This window comes from Erinaceus europaeus, chromosome 5, assembly GCF_950295315.1.
Source record: "Erinaceus europaeus chromosome 5, mEriEur2.1, whole genome shotgun sequence".
Lineage (NCBI taxonomy): Eukaryota > Metazoa > Chordata > Mammalia > Eulipotyphla > Erinaceidae > Erinaceus > Erinaceus europaeus.
In genome coordinates this window covers 23,598,677-23,614,390 of record NC_080166.1, presented here as the reverse complement: position 1 = coordinate 23,614,390, position 15,714 = coordinate 23,598,677, and the positions used below count along the sequence as shown (strand labels likewise).

General features: G+C 39.2%; 1 protein-coding gene across 5 annotated transcripts in view; it reads left to right on the top strand.

Moving 5' to 3' along the window:
• CDH12 (cadherin 12) overlaps positions 1–15,714 on the top strand; it is a 1,156,262-nt gene that overhangs the window by 646,639 nt on the left and 493,909 nt on the right. For 2 of the 5 annotated variants that reach the window (XM_060191185.1, XM_060191182.1), the window contains exon 3: positions 3,569–3,718. The exons of 2 other annotated variants lie outside the window; for them this stretch is intronic. The gene's annotated coding sequence lies outside the window, so the exon portion shown is untranslated. Of the gene's footprint in view, positions 1–3,416; positions 3,719–15,714 lie in introns of those variants that run through there. One more of the 5 variants, XM_007528883.3, reaches the window with a different exon arrangement.

The following is a 15,714-nucleotide window of genomic DNA, read 5'->3' as shown; positions in this document are numbered from 1 at the left end:
AATCATATTCTGTTAGAGGCAGGTATTTTGTTGTTATTGATTTTAACGTTTGAAAATTTCAAAGCATCTTTTGAGATATTTCACTAAAAGTGACAAAGTTTTCATCTGTATTTGCTCTGTATTGACTGGCTATGTCAAATTTACTTACCTTCTCAGAGTCTTAGCTTAAGTCATAACATTTTTTAATTTATTTATTTTCCCTTTTGTTTTTCATTGCTATAGTAGTTATTATTATTGTTGTTGTTATTGATGTCGTCGTTTTTGCATAGGGCAGAGAGAAATGGAGAAGGGAGGGGATTAAAGAGGGGGAGAGAAAGATAGACATATGCAGACCTGCTTCACCACCTATGAAGTGAGACCTCTGCAGGTGAGAAGCCGGGGGCTGGAACCGAGATCCTTTTCCGGGTTCTTGAGCTTTGCATCAAGGCGCTTAACCAGCTGCACTATTGCGAGACTCCCAAGTCATAAAACTTTTAAAAGATATTAGCACCTAGTTAGGACGGTGGTTCTAAGCATTCTATGAACAATAGAGCTGCAGGTCACACATAGTTCACAGCAAGTATTTAGAATTTATACAATGGTTCCAGTAATTATTACTAATATGTCCCCTTATCACAAAATGATACTATGATTTTGTTTTATCAGAAGATGAATTATTTACAGTAAATGCAGTTGTTAGTAAATGTGTAAAATTTCTCAGTTTTCTACAAAAATCTTCTTACCGCCAGACTGGTTTCCTCCTCCACCATCAAGTACCAGGATTGAAAGTCCTCCACAGCCTCCAGAATCCTTTACTTCGGTGAAAATATTGATAATTTACGGGTGTACTTCCATAAGCAATCAAGACCTTGTTCAATATAGGTTTTAAAAAAACTACTCAGGAACTCATACTATCTGTAGAAAATATTTAGAAAGAAATAGTACTGGGTATTATGAGCATAATGAGACTGACTGTTGAAAGAATCATCAATGATGTTAACCAGTTTTTTTTTTTGGGGGGGGGGTTGAGATAGTCCATTATAGCACAAAGTTAAACTTATTGTGCACTTGTGTTAATTAGTGATGATAATTGCTATGGAAGAGAATAAGCACTCATAGTTTTCAAAACTCTTTATAAAGAGATTGCTATTTAAGGTGAGCCTCTTAAAATAATCTTTGCCCATTACAAGAACATAATACTTTTAGTGCATAACCCACTAAACCTCAGGATTCGGCATTCGACAGAGAATCATGACAAGTTCAGTGTTAACAATTAGCCAGGACCCCCGATGTAGGTTTTAGCAGTTCTCTTTCCTGTTTACTCTTTATTTACTATTTATGTGCACCGATTTCTATGTAAGCTTTTTTTTTCTTTTTGTATTAGAGCATTCAAATGCCAGTCTATTATTGGATAACAGGTCTCTTGCTTAGCAGCAATACAAGTTACTCTCCAGTTCCTTGCGTAACTAAGGTTTCTTCATTTTCAGTTCCCATCCTTGTCAGGTGAGGGAGCAAGAGACCTCATCTGCATGGGCCACCAGCTCTGCTCTCATCCTGGGGCTTCTGCTGAGTTCATTGCTCTTGTTTAAGTTCAAATATGTGCCCTATTGTAGTAGCCTTTCAGTTACACTGAAGTTTTAGTGCATCCAAGCAGTCCCACCAGTTTGTATTTTAACAAAATGCATTTTTGTTTACGTAGGAATAGAAATGTAACAGATTATAAATATAATAGAAATAAACTTGGAAATACAATGAGACAAGCATTCTTTGTATGTCTTGAATATTCTTTTTTTATTTATTTATTTATTTCCCCTTTTCTTGCCCTTGCTGTTTTTATTATTGTTGTAGTTTTTGTTGTTATTGATGTTGTCTTTGTTGAATAGGAGAGAAATGGGAGAGAGGAGGGGAAGACAGAGAGAGGGAGAGAAAGACAGACACCTGCAGACCTGCTTCACTACCTGTGAAGCTACTTACTCCCCTGAAGGTGGAGAGACCTGGGTTCCAACCGGGATCCTTAGTCTGCCCTTGCGCTTAGCGCCACCTACATTTAAGCCGCAGTGTTACCGCCTGACTCCCTTGAATATTGTTTTTATTAAGTTTTGCCTTTTTTCCCTAAAAGACAGGCTGACACCCCCCACCCCCTCCACACACACATACAGACATACACCAAGGGAATGCCATCTGTCCCAAGTGAGACCTACTTACAAAACCCACAAATGCTGCACGTATCACAGTATCGTCATGAGCGGACATTTGTCAGTTTTCTCCCTGGCAATGAGATTTTTCTCACCCTCAAGACATGCAAATGCCTTTTTTTAAATCTGTTCTTTTTATATTATTTGAATAATTTTCTCCTATAGATGTGAGAGCTGTCAAAAAATTAACCAACTGAGGCTTTGGCATTTAATCTCATGACTTTTTAAAAGAACATTAGATTTCTTTGTGGACATATGTATGTTCATAGTGTCTCTGGTGGTCAGTGAATGGTTAGCAGTGACTTAGTAATGTCACACGATTACATTAGTATAAGTCATTTGAAGGCTGGGAGATATTCAGCAGTAATGTGCAGGATTCACATATGAGAGGCCCCAAGTTCAAATCCTGGCATCACATATACCAGAGCTTAGTGGTGAGCTGGTCCCTCTCTTTTTCTCTCTCTCAAGAAATACATTTCTTAAGAAGCTGAGATTTGAGATCCTTTCATAGTTTGCTTATTTTTGCTTTAAAAAAACAGTATTTTAACGTAGTAAAAACAACGATTCAGTTAGGTATAATGTGCACCCCATGTGTCTGAGGTTAATATGCAAACATTCTAAATGTGATGATTATTCTCCATATCTAGGCTTCAGCAATCACAGTTATTTAAAAGAAATTTCTAAATATGCTTATTTGGTATAAGTGTGTCCGATTATAGAAGCCAAAGAGTTATTTCTGGAGGGTTATGATAAACCTTTAAATGCATTTTACTTAGACAAAGGTTGACATAGGTCCCAGACTTGGGGCAAAACCAAGTGCAACTATCTCTTTGATCATGTTGCTAGGATCATTTTTCAATGCTAATCTGGTTTTACAAATAAGCTGTATCAGTCTCTTAATTGTCTCAGGGTACCTAATACCTAACAGGAATGCACCTTGTAAGACAGTGTGAGAAAGCACTCTTAAGTCCTTCCATGGCTAATCTCCTTGCAAATTAGTCATTGTTGTACTTCATTAAGGCTGGAAAAGACAAGATTCCCAAGTGGCCTTAGTGCTTTTCCCAGTTCCCTAGAGACAACCCCCCCCCCCCCCCCCGCCAAATCACACACACACACACACACACACACACACACACACACACACACACACACACACACACACACACACACACACACACACGCGCATCGCATCCCAGCACTTGGTGAGTGCTATTGGTGCTGTGGGAGTGTTGGTGGCTAATCAGGTCAATGATTAAAGCCCCAGCTCCAGAGACCAGTCAGGAGCCTATCACAACGGTTAGGGGAGCTTCCAAATGCAGCATGCTCGCGGAAGATCAGAAACATCATTTACTCACTGGAACCTCTGGGGATTTCAGCTCTTTTTGTCCTCCCAGACAGTGAGGGGCTCAACCTAAACAGGCAGGAGCAGCAGCCCGGTATGCAGCGACTTCCAAGGTGTTGACTGAAAACTTCGATCTCCCCACCCCAATCGCGGACAATACCACTGATTTCTCACATCCTTGGCAGGGAATATTTCAGTTTAGGTAAGTGCCGGCTTGACGCGACTGACTGCAAGGCACCGGATTTCTGCATTCAAAGTTCTAACTGCCTAAACTGACATTCTGCACTGCAGCAAGTGACTGTTTATGTCTGAGAGAAAGAGCTTAGTTTATAAGGAAGTGTCCAAGAATGAAACCCTGGTGCTTGGGGATGATGATATTTCAGGGCACTTTCTTTTGAAACCTAAGTATCCAGTCTTGTATCCAGAGAAAAATAAAAGAAAATATGGAGAGTTCATTTCTCTCTCTCCCTCTTTTTTTTTTCTTTTAAAAATAATCTAGAGAACTCTGAGCGCTAAAGTAACTTGATTTTGATTGAAGTGTTTTGTTGATGCTTTATGGTTAAACCTCTGTGTTTAAAAGCTTCAAAGTTAAATTAAATGGAAAGAAAAATTGCAAATGAGAGTTGGGATTTTGTTCAACTATCCAGTTTAGCAGTGTTCCTGAGCTCACTCTGGGTTGAAGGATTTTGGACTAAATCCTTGAATATTTTAAGTGTTCATATAGGAATTCAAATTTAAATGATAATTTCTGGTGTAGCTGTGAAGAAAAATGGACCCCCCCCCCCATTACATTATCGCTGGTATGATCTGGTATGGTTTTTTCCATGAGACATATCTTGCTTTTATGAGACAGATTAATGAAATTATAAACAATAATTTATTTTTAAATGATTTCTTTTGAAAGGAGAATTCTTCAATTACCTTGTCTTGTGTGTCTACTGAAGTCTTGGCTTTTATAGTTTAAGTTGCTCTTTGTTATCAAGGATTGAACTCAAGCTTGCATTTTATGTGGTTTAGGTAAAATGATCAGGTGAGTGAGCTAAACTAGCCCACAGCATTCCCTCCAAATCCATTCTTCCTCATAAGTTTGCTAACAAATATCTGGAGAAATGAAAACTTTTTTTTCCAAAGCCACAATTGATTTTCCAAACTTTCTGCCTACTTTTCAGCTACATTGTTTGATTGTTTTATACACAATTATGATACATTTCTATGTAATAATGAATAATAAAATAACCCGATATAATTATATATACAACCAATTGTTTTATAAGAACTACTAACATATGAGTGAGTAATGGAAGCTACTTCCCTTGTTCTTATGTAGTCTAAACTCTCAGCCTTTTTCAAATAAGAAAATAAGCATCAAATTATAAACACACATAATTATAAGATAACAACTTATTTAAATTGAATTTTAATAACTGCTCTGTTACTCTGAAGAACAGTATAAATATCCGGTTATTCCTGTGTGAAGATTTATAATGGTCTCTGAAATTTGCTATTTAGAATGAACACTCATATTTTTTAATTATTGAGTCCACCTTCCTCTCGTGGGTATCCTGACATGGGACATTTTATAAAAATGGCAGACCACTGTCTACATACATTTGCTATTCCCCAGGAATTCTCCTGAGAGTGTTCCAGGCAAATGTTGATGTTATTGCTCCCCTCACAGGAATGAATAATTTGAGGTTATCTGTAAGCACTGCTTGTGTACTTGCTGGGTATCTTAATGCTCTTAACCAAAGCCTGAAGATATCCATTTACTTCCTTTGCACTGAGAATTCGCTTTTACTCCTGGGAGAGTCTTAACTCATTCAAGATACCTGAGTGAAGGATGTTTTGACCACAGTAACTCTCAGTGGGCTTCTTCTTTCTGTTTTTTCCACTGTTAAACAAAGTTCATGAGTGAAGGAGGTAGCATGAACCAAACAGAAACGCATTTACTGACTCCATCTCTATGTCTTACACTATTGCCTGTGCCATGCTCGAAATTGATGGTTTTCTCACACAACCAACTTCATTGGCTCTACTTTCTTGAAGTCTATATGAAAACTGAAAGAGACATTTAGTTTAAAAAGTGAAGGCCAATCACAAAATAGGAGCTGTTTAGTTTTCAGAGCAGCTTCCTCCTCTTTATTTCACATATTTTATATTATTCCCAGGGCCCACCTTACCTCTGTTTCTGCATGGAATCTAGTTTTTTACCCAATTGACAATTCATTCCTCTGTGGGATCAGAAGACATAGGGCAACCCTTCTTTGAGTAGGCTGTTTCAAACATTATAAGGTGTATTGAACTTATAAAACTTGCTTCAAGATTCATAACCTCAGCATGTGGTATTTACAGCAGAAGAAAATGAAGGCCATATCTGACATCCCTTGCATGCTCCTGAACACCTGGTGACTGGGTATTCGCTTATTTATGTAGCTTATGAAAATATTAATAAAAAATGAGAATATGGATTTATTTATCCCCGTTTTTCCAGAGAAGAGTATAAAGACTGGAAGAGGATATGTAATTTGGCCATAAATATACCAGTTAGTGGATCTGTAATTCATATCTGAATCAGGCAGAATATAAAGCTACTCCAAGCTATGCCTCTTTATCACCTCATGCATGGAAACTTTTTCCAAAATCTAAAGTTCCATTCATGTTTACTTTAAGATTTTTTTAAAGTACATTGTATTGGTCTTACTCTTAGAATAGTCTAATTCTACTTACTCAGAATACTTCAAAAATTACATGCCCAGCGGTATTTGCAATGAGCATGTACCTTTTTCTTCCAGTTTCTGAATGAGATAAGTGCTCAAGTCCTTGCCTCAAGTTGAATTGAACAATTACTAACAAAAAAGGCCATCTCCTATATGAATAATCAGTAGCTAAATTTAATATCTGTAACATATACTTCTTTCCAAAAGAGACTGACATACTCAGCATAAAATTGAATAAAAAGTGGAGTTACAAATACACTGCCACTCATACTGAAATGAGTTTAAAAGGAAAGTATGCAAATTTATACTACTGACAAAAACATCTGTAAAGTGAAATTAAGAATCAAGTGTGGGAAAGTAGATTAAAAATGTTTAAGACTCCCAGAGTCCATCTGCACTATTGGTTTTAAACTAACCTTCCAATATGTACACAAAGATCTGTCATAATTATGTTGATATTATTATCCAAACCAAAATTTGGTCCGGTCTGTGACCAAAAGGCATGCAACATAATTTAAAATTAGAGTTTTCCTAGAAAATATAATATGATTAGCTATGATAGCTAATGAAGTGTAGAGAGATTGACTAACTGGAAGTTTTCATAATCACAAACTATGATAATTTTATGATATGATATTTATAAATATTATATTGTGCCAGATATTTGCAACTAATTGACTCAATAATGACTAGAAATATGATAAATAATTATTTTGTGTAATATCAAACTGCCAGTCATTTTACTTTTCAATCTATAATTTTCATGATAAACTGTTGACTTATCATAGTGTACATAGTAATAGAAAAGCAAAGAGTGTATAACATTCATTATTATTGTTCCAAAAGCATGAGTATGACCTATAAAATCTAGTCCCATAGTAGAACGTGTTATGCTGAGTGTCCACAATACATAGGTCTCACCCTCCCTCTGAGAAGATGGTCAGAGGCGGAGGTCATGAGAAGGGTATATTTGACTAGTGGTAAATATGCCCAGATTTAAATACAGTTAGCAATAGTGTGCCCAGTGTCCCCCATCTGGCTTTATGAGAGAACTAAATTAATTCAAAATGCTGTTTGTTAGATTAAAAATATAAAATCCTGTGACCTTAACTATGAAATAAATGTGGAGGATTAGTGGTGAGTGGGCATGAGCAGAAACTGGGAAATTCAAATATGGTGGACAACAGAAACTATCCATGTGGTATAGGCTTGAGGTTGCTGGCAAGAAAGGGAAGTTAAGTCCTTGATGTTTAATCAGAAGGAAGACATTTTCTTTTATTTTTTAAAATTTATTTATTGGGGATTAATGTTTTATAGTCAATAGTAAATACAGTAGTTTGTACACGCATAACATTTCTCAGTTTTTCCCATAACAATACAGCCCCCACTAGGTCCTCTGTCACCCTTTTCCAGGACCTGTATTCTCCTCCGCCACCCACCCTAGAATATTTTACTTTGGTGCAATACACCAACTCCAGTTCAGGTTCTACTTGTGTGTTTTCTTTTCTGATCTTACTTTTCAACTTCTGCCTGAGAGTGAGATCATCCCATAGAAGGAAGACATTTTCTAACTCACTGTATTAGCAAAACATAAGTAGGAAGGCCAAGGGTCTTGGGGAGGGGTTTGAAGACTATGTTATTCTAGTTGGCTTTCTAGTTGCACATGACAATGGTGACACGTTTTCCTCTTCCCACTTTTTTCCCCCCAGTGGTTTCAGTTCCATTAACAAATGCAAACTGAGAACATCTGTGTCTCTTATGAACTAAAAGATTATAATTGGCTTGACATCATCTGTATTCACAGTCTGAGTAGATATGAGTGGAGCGGAAAGTTCTAGTGGTTCAAAGTACAGATTCTGGGTTCAGCTGAACTCAGTTCAGATCCCTGTGAGATCCATCTGATAGCTGGGTGACCTTGAGTAAGTGTTTAAAGGTATTTAAACTTGGTGTTTTTTATAATATTTCAAATCTCATTAAAGCTTTGTTGGAAACAAAGGAGATAATTGACACAAAAAGACCTGAAATTGTTTCTGTGTTCAGGAAGGAATAGCTGTTGTTAGAAACAACAACTCCTGTTGCCCAGGGCTAGCCCCAGCAGGTAATTAGGGTAACCTGAAAGAGGAGGGGAGTCAGCACAGAATGAGGAAGAATGAGAGACAAGTGAGTTGATACTGAATCAAGCTCAAACAGATATTATCTGTCATACTTGTGCAGAACTTTATTTTTATAGTCTCATAAGGCTTACATCATTTAAAAAAATCATCAAGGTATAGATTATTAAAACAAAAATCACCAAGGCTTTGGTCTCTAATACAAAAATCATTAAGGCTTTGATTATTACTACAAAAATCACCAAATAAGAATGGCACAGGTAGGGAACACCTCCTGCTTTGTGGAACATTCACATTCCAGGGTCACCTTTCTCCATAGAGATCGCATCACAGTTTTTATGTTTTATGTTATCCCTGTACCTGTGTGCTAGGCAGATGTCCTATTGATTAAGATGAATATTCTACCTGTATGTTTATGCCATTCTCTTGCCCCTTTGCATCAGAAGCCAATGGTTCATAGAAAGTTCAAGCTTGTTATGTTTCTAGGGGCCTTAACCAAATTGAGCAGCCCATTTTTCATAAAATCTGTTCCATTGTTTGATCAAGGAGTTTCGTTTTGTTCCTTACAGAGAAGGCATCAAGGTAGTGCTGACCTGGCCTGCCTCTCCATAAAGTTAAGCTCTCTAGCTGGAATCCATCTTCTGTGTATGCTCACTATGTGATCTAGGTTCTCATGTACTATTCCTGCATAAGAAAGTGGGAGCATAGTGGTGGGTGGTAGATTAAAAGGCCCATTGTATCTATGTAGGTACCATAACTTTCTATTTATTAATTATGCTATGTAAGGTGGCCCTCCACTGTGGGAACCACGGATTTTTCTCTATATTTTAGTGGGAATACTAAAGGAAGTGGTATAAAGGGGAAAACATTTTTTTCCTATTGGAGCATCCTGCAAAATTCTGCATCACTGATATTGCTTGTTCCATTATGATGAATCTTACAGAGTACAGTGCAGGTTTTGTCATTACTTTTGTTATTGGTCAGGCTCTGAGCCTGGCCATAGGTAAATGTTATTAAGACCACACAGAGCTTAATCCCAAACCCTATACATGCCAAAAGGCAAGATGGTTTCAGTTTGGCCTGGAGAGTCCAGCCGTGCTGAATGTCCTGCTAAGCAGCTCGCACAGCAGCTCGCACAGCTGCACCTGCGGCATCCTGTGGTTAGCACTTAATGTATCACTCAAGTAGGGAAAACTGGGGACATCCTCTTTTCCTGAGTAACACTGTATACTTGGGCTTTGCCAGAAGCTCCTGACACTTCCTGACGCAGTGTGTTCTTTCTCAGGACATTAGAGTGCTAGGGTCCTGCCTTTTTATTCTATTGGTTTTAGACAGATGATGTTTCTTGAAAGAATGTAATTTGGGAGATGGGTCAGAGTAAACTTCCTTTTTTTATCCCTGGCAGCTTGCATGCCACAAAGTCAGAGTTTAATAACCAAGTTCAAAGGGATTGTAGAATCTGCAAAGCTGAAAACATTCATCTGTTGCAAAAGGAGTTTATATTGTGAAGAGACACTAATTTGAAACCTAGTTCCCACTACCATGGGGCATGCTTTCATGATGTGGAACTTGCCTTCTCTCTCTCTCTCTCTCTCTCTCTCCTTCTTTCTCTGTCGCTTTCCATTTGACAAAGGTGATCTGGAGCAGTAAATTCCAGGAAAGGACAGAATAAGAATAAAAATTATATCTATGTTATTTTAAAAACTAGAGAGGCAGGGGCCAGGCAGTAGAGCAGCGGGTTAAGCGCACATGGCACGAAGCACGAGGACCAGCTTAAGGATCCCAGTTCAAACCCCTGTCTCCCCACCTGCAGGGAAGTCGCTTCACAGGTGGTGAAGCAGGTCTGCAGGTGTCTGTCTTTCTCTCCCCCTCTCTGTCTTCCCCTCATTTCTACATTTCTCCTGTCCTATCCAACAACAACAATAATAGCAATAACAATGATAATAATAACCACAACAGAGGTAAAACAACCAAGGTAACAAAAGGGAAAAAATGGCCTCCAGGAGCAGTGGATTCCTGGTGCAGGCACCAAGCCCCAGCAGTAACCCTGGAGGCAAAAAATAAAAACAAAAACAAGAAAACTAGAGAGGCTCTGATTCATGTTGTCTGACTTTTTTTCCTCTTCTGTATTGACAGTATAATCCATATTTGGTTGAATGACTTTAAAAATAACTAACTGTCTATTTCCAGGTAGAATCAAGCTTCCCATTTTCACTTACCCACTGAGCCATTCATATTCCCCTACATAATTTTAATCTACTTATAAATGTTGAGAATTTATCAATTGTATTATATATGCATATATACTTTTGCATATGCATATATGTAAAAACATTCTGTATTTTGCATGTTAAGTGAAAAGCATAGTGAAAACATATTTTCTACAGTGAAATCCATTGTGTTCCATTCTCCAAACCGCACCTCCTCGTGTCTTTAGGAATATACAATTACATGTGGTTTAAGCAACAGATTCCTAGATTTCTGACCAGCAGCACTGCCTCATAAATCAGTAAAAGAGCCCAGGGACCACAAGTTTGAAACATATGCAAGGTATCTTCTCTAAGGCTGAATGTACTGGAATTTGGTCTAATCGTTGGGATATAAATAGTTTCCCAGTAACACTAATATGTAGCCAGAGCAGAAGATTTCTCTGTGGCTGAGGGATTCCCCAAGGGCAAATGGTCAATTTATCTGTGGTACTGGGCTGGGGCCTGAGATTCTGCATTGCTGAAAATTTCCCAGAAATCCTGATAGCACTGGTCAGAGTGATGAGGCTCACTCTGGCCATACCCTGAATTATAGGTGTCACTTCAATGTTGGCAAATGGGCAAGGGCTTGTTCTAGAATATAACCTACTGCACCTGGACCAAAAGTTGATAATACTGCTAGAAAGATTTGTCAGCAATAAAGAGTCCTTGAAAACACACACACACACACACACACACACACACACACACTGAAGTATAAACCTCCTTGACATTATCTTTGCTGTGTCTACAACATTGTTTTTTATTTATGATTTATTTTTATCATGAGTGAGTTAATACTGATCTACAAAATTATGAGATAATAGGGAGGTAATCCCACACCTTTCTCACCAGCAGAGTGCTGGGTTCCCTTTTCTTCTAATGGAAGCTGTAGTGGTTTTCGCAAGGTCACAGATATGGGTTGACTATTATTTCTCTAACTACCCTTTTTATATATTTGCCTATTTTTCCAGTGATCCTACCTTTTTTCTTTCATCAATAGCCACTGCTACTTCCAAATGTACCCCCCCCCTTCTCTCTAGTGTCTTGATGGAATTGGAATTGGGATTCAAAACCCTCTGGTCATCTTCTCTTAACATTTCTCCCCTGCTGGGAGTATGGACCAACATTCTTTACAGGGTACAGAAGGTGGGAGTTCTGGCTTCTGTAATTGCTTCTCCGCTGGACATGAGCTTTAGCAGATCGATCCATACCACCAGCCTCTTTCTGTCTTTCCCTAGTGGGAAAAATCTGAAGAGGTGAAGTTCCAGGACACATTGGTAAGGTGGTCTGCCCAGGGAAGTCAGGATGGATTCACAGTAGCATCTGCAACTTCGTGGCTAAAAGGTGGTAAAATAAAAAGACACCATAAAGTGTTTAATCAAATAGTTTCTACTTAGACCTAGATACCCTCCTCGCCTACTTCCTATTTCACTTCCCTCAGTCATGCCAAGGCTAACCTTGTCAGACAAAGTAAGGGCGACAAAAGCTGGACAGGGGCAAGAGACTGGTATACTTTAACTTATTTATTTATTTATTATTGAATAGAGACAGAGAGGGGAGGGCAGGGGGGAGAGAGAGGGAGAGAGAGAGAGAGAAAGAGAGAGAGAGAGAAAGGAAGAAAGAGAACTGCAGCCTTGCTTCACGACTCCTGCAGCTTTTGCAGGGGCTTGAACCTAGGTTCTTGTGCACTGTAATGTAAGCACTTAACCAGGTGTGCCACCACTTGACCCCCGACATACTTTAATGACAGCTTTTTTTGGTTACTACCAGGCCACCCCATCACTTAGGGCCCTACTCAAGGAATCCTGGGATTCCCATAGAGACATGATGGGTCTAGACCTGTAACAGATGCCTCTCTCCACTGTCAGTGGTCATCTCCAACCAGGAACAACATAATGGACCCCTTTGTGGGCCCCTCCAGGACATTGACTTCAATGTGAATCAACAGCAGTAGGGACTGCCCCATTCTCTGAAGGGAGGTTGGACTAATATACTCTACCACTGGAGGATGGGTACTGAAATTAGTTCAGCCTAGAATCTTCCTAGCTTTGACCACAGAGTACAAGCTCACACCTACAGAGATACAGAGGCTACACATGCTCCTGTGCTAAATGTGGGACTCAGATCTAATTGATGGGGTTTACAGTTAACAATATGTATATGCTTTTCCCATATTAGGGAGTTACTCTCCTCCCTGATCCAGCTTTCCAGTCCTGTTTCCAACGCTGACACCATCTCCCCAAATAATACCTTTGGTCCATCTTCAGGTTAACTGTCAGGCTCAGGGAAAATTTAGTAAGTCTTGGACTCCTTGGAATATAACTAAAATAGACCTACTAGCTTTTTCCAAAATGGAGACCCCGAATCTCTTCTGCTATATATTCTTGCCTTTAGGTTCCTGAGTATTCAACCATGTGTTCTGCTTTCTATCTTAATGCTTTTTCAGCCACCAAGTTGTAGATGCTACCATGATGCCAACCTGACTTCCCAGGGCAGGCGACCTCACCAATGTGTCCTGGAACCCCCCAACTCTCCAGAGCTCTGCCTCACTAGGGACAGACAGAAACAGGCTAGGGGTATGGATTGACCTTCCAATGTTCATATCCAGTAGAGAAACAATTTACAGAAGACACACCTTCCACCTTCTGTACCCCATAATGACCTTGGGTCCATACTCCCAGAGGGTTAAAGTAGGGGAGGGGATGGGAATTGTACCCCTCTTATCCTATGGTCTTGTTGTTATTTTTATTTTATAAATAAACTATATATATATATATCAGGACAAAAGAATAAAAGGGAACAAAAATAGGAATAGAGAAGATGAGAATAGAGAACTTAGGGTGGAGAGAAGCTAGGAAGGACTGGGGAAACAGCACAAAGGTTATGCAAGAGACTTTCATGCCTGAGGCTCCAAGGTTCCATGTTCAATCCCCAAATAAGTCAGAGATGAGCATTGCTCTGGTGTCAATCTCTCTCTCTCTTTCTCTCTCTCTCTCTCCCTCCCTCCCTCTCTATCTGTACATGTTTCTCTCTCTATCTCTCTTATTAAAATAAAAATAAAGTAGAAAGAAGCTAGGAAGTCTATTTTAGGTATGTTCCTAGGCACCTGTGACATTAGCAATTTCTGTTTGAGCTTGATAGCTAACATACAGGTGGACTAAAAATATTGTCTGGGAAGATACTGAGCCAGAGGATGAGAGAACACACACACACACACACACACACACACACACACACACACACACACACACAAATTTTTTTTGTGAAAAAAAATTCTTGTAAGGTCCTTTGGTTGAGGGCATGCATTATCATGTGCAAGGAACCGAGTTCAAATACCTGTTCCCCAGGGGGAGATGCATCACAAATGACAAATGGTTAAGCAGGTCTGCAGGAGTCTGTCTTTCTCTCTATCTGCCCCCCACCCCAATTTCTCTCGAGTCTATCAAACAAAATAAAAAGAGGGGGGAGGAAGGAAAAACTGGGAGTGGTTGGATTTGCAGTGCAGGCACCAAGCCTGGCAATAATAACTCTGGTGGCAAAAAATAAAAATAAAAAATTTCTTGTCTGAATCTCTTGGGTCCCAAATTCAATCCAAAGTACCTCTATAAACTGTGCTCTGGTAGCCAAGAGTAAGGGAAAGAAAAGAGAAAAAGGAGGAAGAGAGGAAGGGAGGAAAGGAGGAAGGGAGGAAGGAAGGAAGGAAGGAAGGAAAAAAAGGAAGGAAGGAAGGAAGGAAGGAAGGAAGGAAGGAAGGAAGGAAGGAAGGAAGGAAGGAAGGAAGGGTGAATCCTGGGACAAACTCAAGACTTGTACAATAGATAACTCTAAACTATCTCCTGAGTACAATTTCTCTCTTTCTTTCTTTCTTTCTTTCTTTCTTTCTTTCTTTCTTTCTTTCTTCCTTCCTTCCTTCCTTCCTTCCTTCCTTCCTTCCTTGCTTGCTTTTAGTCATGACACATAGAATGAGGGAATGGGGCAGTAGAGACATGACAGCATTGTTTTGCCATCCAGAGAGCTGCACCATGGTGCCATCCATGGAGTTCCCTTGTAGTGTCAAGACTCAAACCCAGGCCTTTACACAAGGTAAAGCCAATGCTCACTGGTTTTGTGGCAGTCTCTCATTCATCCTGTAGGGTTATTCTTAGAATAGCTTGAAGCAGGAAAATAGTCTTTTGGGCTATGCTGGGGGAATTAGCATAATGGTTATGCAAACAAACTAGTGCCTGAGGCTCCAAGGCCCCAGGTTCAGTCTCCCATACCAGAATAAGGGAGAAGGGAGAGATGAACAGTCCTCTGGGGAAAAAAAAAAAAAAAGATGAAAGAGAAGAGAAAATAAAAAGTAAGATCTTTCAAATCTTAAAGGTACAAACATTTAATATGTAATACTCAAAGTACTATGTATTGTAAGATAAATAGAACTATCTCCAATATGGAAAAAAATAAGCAAGCCATTGTGGCAATGTAATGAAACATAAAACACAATATTGCAAAATTATTATTATTTATTATTATTATTTTTGCATCCAGGGTTATCACTGGGGCTCGGTGCCAGCACTACAAATGAATCTGCTGCCCCAGGAGGCTATTTTTCCCATTTTGTTGCACTTGTTATTGTTGTTATAGCTATCTTTGTAGTTGGATAGGACAGACAAATAGAGGACAGGAAGACAGAGACAGGGAGAGAAAGATAGACACCTGCAGACCTGCTTCATTGCTTGTGAAGAGACCCCCCTACAGGTGGGGAGCTGGGGCCTTATGTTTGTCCTTGCGCTTGCCATGTACGCTTAACCTGTTGTGCTACCACCCTGTCCCTCGCAAAATTAATTTTAAGGGCATAAAGCACAGCAAGTAAAAAATATTCATACTCATTTATTTTGCCATCAGGTTTATCAGTAGCACTCAGTACTTGCACAACTCTACTGGCCCCTGGACCATTTATTTTATTTTATTTTTCTTTCTGTTTTGATAGAGTGGCAAAGAGAGAGGAGAGACAAGGAAGGAAGAGGAGAGAGAAGGAGCAACACTTTTAGCATCTGCCCACTGCTAGAGGTCCCCAGGTCCTTACATACGGTATTTTGTGTGCTATTCTGGGTGGACCATCATCCAGTCACAGTTTTATTA